This window comes from Balaenoptera acutorostrata, chromosome 4, assembly GCF_949987535.1.
Source record: "Balaenoptera acutorostrata chromosome 4, mBalAcu1.1, whole genome shotgun sequence".
In the NCBI taxonomy this organism is placed as follows: domain Eukaryota; kingdom Metazoa; phylum Chordata; class Mammalia; order Artiodactyla; family Balaenopteridae; genus Balaenoptera; species Balaenoptera acutorostrata.
Window position 1 is genome coordinate 76,681,989 of NC_080067.1, and position 10,761 is coordinate 76,692,749.

The following is a 10,761-nucleotide window of genomic DNA, read 5'->3' on the forward strand; positions in this document are numbered from 1 at the left end:
AAGGACTGACCGCATAGGGTTCTACGGGCCTTTGGGATGAATGTGGCTGAGGCTCCAAGTGAGATGAGAAGGGAGAGACATGATCTAACCTATTTTTTGAAAGGATTCCTCTGGAAGCTGTGTGCAGAATAGACCCGAAGGCAGGGAGGGGCATTGTTGGGAAGGGTGGAAGCAGAAAGAACCAGTTAGGAGCCTTTTGTAATGCTCTAGCCAAGAGATAATGGTAGGTTGGACCGACATGATAGCAATAAAGGTGATGAGAAGGTAGAGCTCACAGGATCTGATGACACCATCAGTGTGAGGTGCGAGCCTAAAAGAAGAATCAAAGAGAACTTGCCATTGTCCAATGCTGCTGATGGGTCAAGCAAGACGAGGAAGGACCAGGAAATGGTCATTGGATTTAGCAAAATGAGGACATTAGAGATCCTGTCAAGACAGTTTCGAGAGGGACAGTCTGACTGGAGTGGGTTCAAGGGAGAGCGGGAGAAGAGGATGTGGAGATGACAAGTACGCACAACTGCTGGAAGAGTTTAGCTGTAAAGAGGAGAGCTCGGAGGCCATTTTTCTGGGGGAGGAAGCAGGGTCAAGAGAAGGTATACTTAGACGGGGGAACTGACAGCACGGCTCTACAGGAGAGACCCTGTAGAAAGGGAAAGAAGGGCAGGGCAAGAGAGAGAAGGGAGACACTGGAGCAGCGTCCCTGAGAATCCAGGCTGGTGTGGGGTGGCTCGGGCAGGTGGAGGGGCTGGCCTCGGCCAGATATAGAAAGTTCATCCATTGTAACAGGACAGAGGCAAAGACAAGGGCACAGACACAGGCTCGGGGTGGGGCAGGGTTGATGTGGAGACAAGGGGCGTGCAGATTGCTTCTGACTGCTTTTATCTTCTCTACAGTAAAAGAGAGAAGGAGGTTAGAAAGTGGGTCCATAAGCTCATGAGGGCAGTAACCTGGTCCCTTGTTACCACTGTTCCCCTGGTGCTAGCACAGTGCTGGGCACAGACCAGGTCTTCAAAAGGCACTTATTGGAAGATGAATGATTGAATAATTGATTGAATGTTCAGAACAGGCAAATTATCAAAGGACCTGAAACTCGTTAGTCTTTTCCTAAAGTCTCCAGCCAGATGCCCCATGCCATTCTAACACACTTGTATCCACAGCTGTCAAATCCCAAGGCTGCTTTGGCCACCTGATGTGACTTCAGGCAAATCTCTTCCCTGTTCTTTCTTCTCTTGCTGCCAAGCTTAGAAGGGGCAGGGCTTACGCCTCCTTGTGAAATGTAAGTTAAATAAAAAAATTTTTATGTAATTTGAGGTTAGAGAAGTGTATCACATTTGTATCCATGCCTTGCTCTTCTTCTCTTTCCTAATCACTCTCCTGTTGTCATCGTATTTGTTGCGGAGCCCACCAAGAGGAACACCTCCGGACCAGTGATACCACCTATAGTTAGAAGGGAAAGTTCAAAAACCACAGCAATGACCCACTGCCTTTTATAGGCATCATTAAAATGCAATTGCTTAGTCAAGCCCCAGGGAATATTTTTCTATAAACATTACTAATATTCTATTAACATTACTAATAGTTTAAACTGTTTGTAATCTCCTGGTCCAAGACAGAGCTGTGGGGCGGTGGAGGAGGGGGTCCTGCCTGGGACGGGGTAAGACAGGCATCCTGCAGGGTCCTTCGAGTCTGAGGGTCTGGGTCCGCATCTAAGGACCACACAGCCTGGAGCCCGTGGGCAGGGAGTTCCCTGCCATACTGCACTCAGCCAGAACCACAAACCCACGGCAGTTCCAGGGCTCCACACAATCTAGCCCAGCGCTCGCCAACACGGAGCCTCTCCTCTTATGCATCCCTGTCAGGTAGTCTCCCGCTTCTGGGTGACCTGTGGGTTTAAAAGCAAACTGCCAGACAAGCCTTGCCCCAAATGTCTGCAAAGGCCCCTGTGCCTAGCCACCTTGTCTATCCTTACTTTGCATGCCGGATTCCAGCCCAGAGTGTTAGGGAGGGGCGGCAGGAAGGGGGTGGTGTCAGCCCCATCAACTCTTATAAACATGTGACAGACTGGCCTGGTATCCAGTCCTGGGATCTCACTTCCTCTCCCTCATTCGGAGCTGCCCATGGAAACATCTGCAGAAGGGTGACAGTCTTCCCAGAAGAGCCCTTCTTTGTCCCCAGGGCACCTGACAGCCTAGGGACAAGACCTTTCATTCCTTCCCTGTCAGGCTTGAGAGCAGGCAGGAGTGGGGAGGGGGAGAAATTCACGTACTTAGTCAACAAATATTTATTAAGAACCTACTATGTGCCGGGCATTGTTGCAGATGCTAAGGGTATGTGAGGAGCAAGACCAACCAGATCTGACTCCTGTGGAGCTTGCATCCTAGTGAGGGGAAGGTCAGGGCTCCGGTGGGGCCATCACATGAGAAAACCAGCTTCCCTTCCAGCCAGGTCCACGCTGGGGGTGGGCTTCCTCCCCGCTCTGCGCAAAGAGCGAGCGGCCGCTTTGGGTCCTTTCAGACCTCTGTTCCCTGACTGAGGCCCGGATGTCTCCACCCAGGCCTGCACCACCGGATCTGCTGAGGACGTCAGCCGATTCCATCTCCTCAGAGAGACTCAGAACCACTCAGCAATCAGGGAGATCAGCACTAGCCACAGTTGATGGCAAAGCCCCGCCCGCTCTGGGGGACCCTGCGGGGTCAGCTCCCTGCCACCTGCTTCCTGCCTCAGTAGCCGCAGGGGAAATACTACCTCCTGCGGAGGTGGAGCCTGTCACCCAGATAAGCAGGCCTTGTCGGGCTGCCCACTTCAACAGGAAAACCCACTTTCTAAGAAGCAGTCTCCCTCCTCTCCGAGTCTTCCTGGCAGGTACAAGCAGCTTGAACACCTGCAGAGAGCAGTGAGCTGGGGTGGATTAAAGCAAACGCTCCTTATTTTTTAAACACCCACCCTCTCTTTAAATCCAGCAAGGCTTCCCAAATAAAACATTTTCAGAGGAAAAAAAAAAAACCTCAGGTCTACCACTGTTTGCAAACACCGGACAACTTCAGCTTTATCTTCTCCCTGTCCTGGGCGATAAAAAGAGGCTCCCGCCATCCGCTTCCTTTAAGGAGCTTGTGTAAAACGTCACGCAGCCGTGCATGCTCGTTTGAGGCTAAGCACAGCGACATCCCATTTGCGGGGCCCTACTCCCTGTGCTGGTGAGGGAGGTACAGGTTCAAGGGTGGGTCTCCCCCACCCCCGGGGTGGGCTGTCGCCTCAGCCAACTTCTAATCAGCAAGCTCCACAGGACGGACTTGCCAAAATCACTATGAGGAAACTCTTCTCCTTTTTTAAGTCTCAGAGTGTAAAAATTAAGTCTTTGTGTGTAACTGTGGAGGGAGCTTTTCCAGGCCAGACACAAGATGCTCCGTGGTATCATGAAATTTCTGAAGCTTAAAAAAAAATCATCAAAATACGGAGACATTTGCATGAGATGATTCTTCCAATGCAAAATTAGTTTCTAGATCAATGATTTTCAAATAGGGGAGGGGAGGAGGGAGAGATCATAATCTCTTTAGGGACTTTTTCAAACTACATGTGTCACCCTCAAGCCCAGTTCCAGAGATTAGGGCACACGCCCCAGGGGAGCCTCCCTGACCAAGAATCACTGTCACGGTGAGTTATCGTTACTCACTGGCCCTCACACAGGAGCGGCCTCAGAATCACCTGGACGGCTTGATAAGCCCAAACCACTGGGCCCACCCCAGAGTTTCTGATTCAGTAACTCCGAAGGGGGAGTCAAGAATGTGCATTTCTAACAAGTTCAGAGGTGATGCTGCGGCTGCCGGCCTGGGGCTGCGCTCAACACTCTCCACGTGTTTCAAGGGAGACAATGGTTAAGAACAACTGGTTTCGAAAAGAAACCACGTGCTGTTTATTGCAAAGGAACAAGCTCAAACTTCCCTGCTGCTTTTCTTGATGCCGACTGTGACTACACACTAAAATACCAAGACTCCACCTCCACCAGCGCCGGTGGCTCCCCCCATCTCAGCCGGGCCAAAATAAGGCCAGGAGTCCCCAGCTGCTCTTTTAGCCGGAGCATGGATGCAAGGAGAATAGGCATGGGCCCCATCCCCCATGTGGGCCCCACGGAAGCTTGGCCTGCTGGGGATGGAGCCCCAGGCCGCAGAGGCACCTGGAGAGAGCAGAGCGCAAGGGGCCCACCCCAAGCTGGCCAGGCGGTAGTGATGGCCCTGTTCTCAGAATTCAGAAGGGACTTCATGGCAACCAAACATGCAGCTTGTAAACCAAAGTCATGCCATCACCCCAAGTGTCAGTAATGGTCACGATCATGATACAGGAAGGAAACTGGCCTGTGATTCCCGAGAAGGAAAGCCAGTCTGAGTAAAGAAGAATTTTAGAATTTACTTTTATTTCCTATTATGTTCTCATCACACGTGAGATCACATGTCTCATAACTATATGTGGGGGTGGGGATTTCTCCAGGGCAGTGAGTCTGTCTGTCATCACTTCCAGGGCCTAGCACAGTGCCGGGAACACGCTAGGTCCTCAGTTAAGGCTATGTGAGTAAATACGCTAAATTTTCTAAAGCCGATGCCTCCCAAAGTGGGGAAAATACCATCAAAGGGCAGGGCTGTAGGGGCCCAGGAATCATGCTCAGCTCAGAGGAGCTCGATTCAGTGTAACAAGGAACCCTGCAGCCATGGAGCAAAGACTCCTTCCCCTGATTCTGCTGCCTTGCCTGGCTCTGCTCCTGAATATTTACTTGGGGTAATTAAGGCTGTCACCCATAAGCTGTCCCCCCCCATCCCCACCCCGAGCCTTCAGAAACTGTCCTCTTGTTCTTCCAAAGAGTTAATGATCTTCAAACCTTGAAAGAAACCCTATATCTTGGCTGTTTATCAAAATCAACTACTGACAGAGGAGCTGACTGCAGGCTTCGGAGGAGGCTTCTCTAGGGTGGGGTGTACGCTGAGGGGTGGGAGGGCAGTAGGATGGGGGAAGGGCTTGTATTCACACACCTACGTGCACATGGGCACCAACGCCAAACTTAGGCATTAGCTGATTTAACCAGATAACTCATTTTCTGCTCACTTCTTGGGGGTGGGGGGAAGGGGGTTGGCCATGTGAGGAGTTAATGATTCCCCTGAGATCTATTCTGACCTATACCATTGTTATCTTGCCTCTCTTCTTTTTTTTGCCCCAGATCCAACCCAGTGCCCTTAAGTAGGGAATGCATAATGATCTTATGAGTCCTCTTAGTTTCCTATACTCTACTGTACCCTCAAGGTCGCCTTCCACATCCCAGACGTCACCCTAAATGCTGGTTAAGGCCATAAGAGAAAATATCCCTGTGAAAACTACTTCTGCATTTAGCATAAAACTGTTGTCAACACACTGGCCCACTGTCTCACTCTACAGGAGTCCCTCAAAAATTTCTTTTAGAACCCCAAAATGAGAAATTTTATCTCCCCTAAGGAACGAATATACCTACTTCTCCCCTTCTTTTCTTGGCCACTAGGACCCTCAGAGTTAAATTTAGTAAGAGTTTTAGGGTTTATATGTTTACTTCCCTCCTCCTTCTTGTGGCCCTGAAAGTAGGATGATGATTTTTATCATCTTATTGAATGTATGTTCCTTGTTGTAAGCACTCAAATTTTTAATTTTTGGCAAACACAAGGTATCAATGATCTTAGTGTCAAACAGGGATAAACATAAGTTCCAGCTGCATAAACAATAATGATTTCCCATTAGCAAAACCTCCTGAAAACGGTTAAGGGGTCATAGTGGGGCACAAGTTGATGATGCAACAAATAGCCCTGTGCAAGGGGGGCAGCTGGGCCTCACAGATTGGGTACCTGGGTGTATGTCTGAACTGTGAGGGCACTGCCTTCTCCAGGACGCTACTGTATTTCAGTCCTCCATGAAGCTTGGTGTTTCTGTCTCACGTCGGCCCCTGGAGAAGATAATGGTCTTACTAAGGCTTGTAGGAAAAGCGTGTGCAATACTTAACTACAGTCTTTCTGCGTGGGAGCGCTCGTCTAATAAACATCCATTAGACACCTGCTGTTTTCAGAATCCTGCCCCAGCTCCTGGGAAAGGGAGCATCCGGAGGAAAAAGAACAGAGCACAAGCCATTTCCCTCAGTGGTCACCAGTGTCCATAGAAGCCTTTGGAAGCAAGTTCCCCAGCAGCACAATGGATTTGGATTGGGAGGAAAGAGCACTTCCTGCTGACCAGGCTGATCAGCCCCTGTATGGGTGTCCAAGCAGGCTTCAGAGTCTCCTGTTCTCTGAGGCTTTTAGCAAATTTTCCTCCGAATGGACTATTGTAAGTGGGGCCGGGTCTGCACCCTCAGGCCTCCTGCTCTGCAAAGCCCACATCACACCAAGGCCCAGCCTCAAAAGCACTTTGAGAGCCCCCCAGAAGCTGGCGTGAAGCATCGCTCCACTGTATGGTCCTAATTCCCCCTTCTAATCCTCCACAGCCTTCGTTCCTGGAGCTGCCGTGTTGGGGGTTCTGGCACCAGTGGCCGCGTGAGCCGTGCTGGCCACTTGCCCTAACTTTTTTAAATATAAATTTTAAAATGTGACTTTGAGATGAAAGCAAGAATGCCAAAAGGAGGCTGATGCTTTCTTGTGTTCAATTACAGCCCTGGGGAGTACCCCACACAAGGAACTGCTCAGAGCTCCAGCCAAGATGAAATCTGCTTTTCCAATAAGCACTTCAAACAGTGGAGGATGTTTCTGGCTGGATTCAGCAACTGGGAAGCCAACAGTTAATAGGGCTGGGCACTGAGGCAGGGCTCCCAGCCACCAGGGGAAATCTGAAGCTGCCTTTCATGCGGCTTCCACTGCAACTAAAGTTACAAGGCACTTGTCTGGCTCCCCCAGACAAGCAGCACAAACTCCACCTTTGGACCTCATTAAACAAATCTTCCCAGATGAAAGATTTCACTATCCCAGTTCATTACCCATACAATTTTTCTTCATTGTTTTTTTCAGGCCTAATTCCTTTACAATAAGTTCTAGCATGGAATTTTGTTGATCTGAATATGGGCCAAACCAGAAATGTTGATAATAATGAAATGAGGATACTAATGGTTGTGGTGATAGTGGATGGATGGGTGAATGCATGGATGGATGGATGGATGGATGGCGTGGATGGGATGAGTGGGTGGATGGATGGATAGACAGGATGGATGGATGGGATGGAGGAACGGGTGGATGGATAGGATTGATGGATGGATAGATAGAATGGGTGAATGGATGGGATGGGTAGGTGGATGGATGGATACACAAGTTGGCTGGTGGTAGAGGTGGAGGCAGCATTGAAATAAGTAGGGGAAGTTTTAGCAGCTCCATTTCATAAACCTGGAAGTCGAAGCAAATGACTTGGCCAAGCTCACCACAGCTGAGGGTGATCTAGAGCCCAAGTTTTCTGAGCCATGCTCTTCTCATGACACCCGCCTGTTGCTCCAATAACCTGGGCTGCACCTTGACTGGACAACATGAGCATCCTGCCCTGCACTGACAGATCCTTCCAGGCCCAGTCCTGGTCATGAGTGCATTTTGCCTATTTCAGTTACTAAGTATAAGCCAGTTATCAAGTTGCAAAGGGAATCGTCATCAGGACCCTGGATTCCAACTTCATTCTTGAACACCTAAAGTCACACCTAGATTTGGGCAAATATTTCCTGACCGCTTAAGTAAAAGTCTTTTGCATGGAGAAGAAGCACCAGGGTGCACACAGAGATTTCCAAATTTACCTATGTATAAAAGACTTGTTAAAATACATATTCCCAGAAGCTCTGAATGAGCAGGTATGAAGTGGGCACAGGAAGTGCAGGGTCAATAGCGAAACATTTATCTCTTTGAAGTCTTGGTTCAAATGTCACTTTCTTGGTAATGCCTGTCCTGACCATTATATTCAAAATGATAACCCACATACCACCTCCCCATTTCTCACCTCCTATCCCGGCTCTCCTTTTTGTCACAGCATTATCACCTTCTATTATACCATTATACTTTCTATTATACCATTGCTACAGACTGAATGTTTGTGTCCTCTCACCCTCAGATTCATACCTTGAAGCCCTAACCCCTTGTGTGATAGAAGTCAGAGGCAGGGCCTTTGCGAGGTAATTAGGTTTAAATGAGGTCATGAGGGTGGAACCCTCACGATGAGCTTAGTGCCCTTATAAGAAGAGGAAGAGACCAGCACTCTCTCTGCACCTGTAAGGACACAGCAAGAAGGTAGCCATCTGCAAACCATGAAGAGGGCCCTCACCAGACACCAAATGTGCTGGCACTTTGCTCTTGGACTTCTCAGCCTCCATAACAGTGGGAAATAAATGTTTGTTTAAGCCACCCAGACTGTGATATTTTGTTACAGTCAAGCTGACTTAGACAACTATATAATTGACTTGGTTCTTATAGGTGTCTTGGTCTCCCCAATCATGGAAGCTCTGTGAAGCTTCCTGGTGGCTCCCATGAGCCTGGAACAGCCTGGGTTGGTAACACCTGTGTAAAAGGATGGACTGAATGAGGAAGTGGTTCTAATGTAGGCGGCCCAGGGTACACTCGAGAAACCCTGGTGGAAGAAGAGCATGAGCGTTGGTACTAGCCAGACGAGAGTTTGGATCCCAACTCTATTCACTTCTGTGTGACTTCAGGCACTTTAGGCCCCCTGAGCATCAGCTTTCTCATCTGTGAACTGGAGGCAGTACCTCCATCCTAGGGCTGCCACACAAGGACCCAGTACAGACCCTGCACACAGTACTGCTCCTCCAGCTAAATTCTTTCCTCCTTCCTCATCTTCTGGGTGGAATTTTGCATTCAGTGGCCTCTGAGCGGAAAATATGCCTGAAGCCTCCCAGGTAGGGGAGAAGAGCATTCGGCTTCTCATCCTGTGGAGAGAGGCACGGAGGAGGAGTAAATGGAGGCCAACCGTCAGGGGGAGTGGGTAACTCATCCCTGCCGGCTCCCTCTGCAGCTCAGAGGACACGCGTTCACCTCCCTCCGTCCCCGCCATCCCTTCCCACCAGCAGGAATGAGCAAGCGCTTTCTGAGTAAACAGACCATAAATCACTAGCTGGGATCACACCGCGCCCCCCCACCCCCAAAAGCAGCAACATTCAAGACCTCAGGCAGAGAGAGCGCGTGCTTGGAGGCTGCGAAGTGGAAATAAGCATTCCTCGCAAAACGGCCCAGCCAGTTTCCCTGGGGCCCTTGGAGTAAGTCCCACGGACCCTGCCAGCTCCACCTGGAGGGACTTAAACTAGAGCATGGGAGCTTTGAGCGAGGTGGGAAGAGGATTTCCTGATGGTGATCCTGGAATAGGTGAACGAGGTTATAGAATTTTTTGCTCTGGGTTTTATGAAGCTGATAGGAATTGGAGGCAGAGACACAGAAAACAGGAAACGTCTACACACACACACACACACACACATTACACACACATTACACAACCCAAAGAGAGAGAAAGCAGAGCCTCTGTCCACACGGAAAACTGGACAGTGGCGGGGACACACCACTCAGAGTCCAGAGCCTGCGTCCTAGCTCCACTCTGCTGCTGATTACCCGGTGACCTTGGGCCCGTCCCTCTCCTCCCCACCCGCCCCTCGTTCCTTACCCACAAGACAAGAGCATGAATCTCCTTGGTCCTCCTCCAGCTGCTATTTCATGAGTCCCTGACTTCCCGCTGGGCTCTGGGCAGATGCGCTGCTGAGGCAGTAGGGAAACTGGCCCAAACTCTGGCAGCAGGGAAACTGGCTGCCCCAGGCCCTTTTGAGATCCAATTCAAGGCTCAGACCTTTATTTTCAGAGGCTATGCTGGAAGGTGCAGGAGCCATACTGACCTCCCACACCTCTTCCCTGGCTTTCTGTCCCCGGTGGTGCCTGGCAGGTGAAATCCCCTCTGAGCCCTGGGGCAGTTGTCTCCAGCCAGAGCCCCAGCTGGGTCTGCTGCCCCAGGGTCAGGCTGAGCCCTGGAAGGACCTCTGCCTCTGGCAAGGGGTCGATCATCGGGATTCAAGGAGAGATTAGTATTCCTCAGATTAAACCAAACCGGCTCCCTCTGGCACCCAGCGGTCAGTCCTTCAACACTTCCTGATAGTGTTCAACCCGGCACCTAGTAGGAGCTCTGAGGGGCCCTGCCAGGGGCTTCTGAGGAATTAGCTTGTGAAGGGATCCGCTGCAGACCAGCTGTGTGACCCTGAGCAAGTCCTTTCCCGCTCTGGGCCTCGGTTTCCCCATCTGACTTGGCCTGGCTCCGTGCTACCTGCCCAGTGCTGCCGGTCTGTGTCCCTCTCCAACACCCCAGCAGCCTCTCCCCGTTCTGGGGCTGCAGGGAATGCCCACCTCACTGCTCTGTCATGGTTGGGAGCGGGCAGGGGTGTCAAATGGAAGGAACCAGGAATAGGCACTTGAGGTCAAGGTTCGAGCAGGAATCAAGCCTGCCTCCTGCTTCCCAGAATTCCCTCTCCTCCTCTTAGAATTATGAGCTGTTGAAACCCAGAGGGTCATCAGGCATCATCCAGACCAGAGGCATTCAAGCTGCTTTTACCCACAAAGCCTTTCTCCAGATGAAATCTCACACAGAGGCCCAGAAGATCAAACACGGGGGAGGGGAGCAAGAGCAGGGGTGAAATGGAGCATTCATAATAAAGACAACTGTAATGGAGCATTTATGATAAAGGCAGTTCTGGCATCCTCACTGGGAAAAGCAACTCCAGGGATGTCCTCAGCCAGCAGGGGAAGCTAG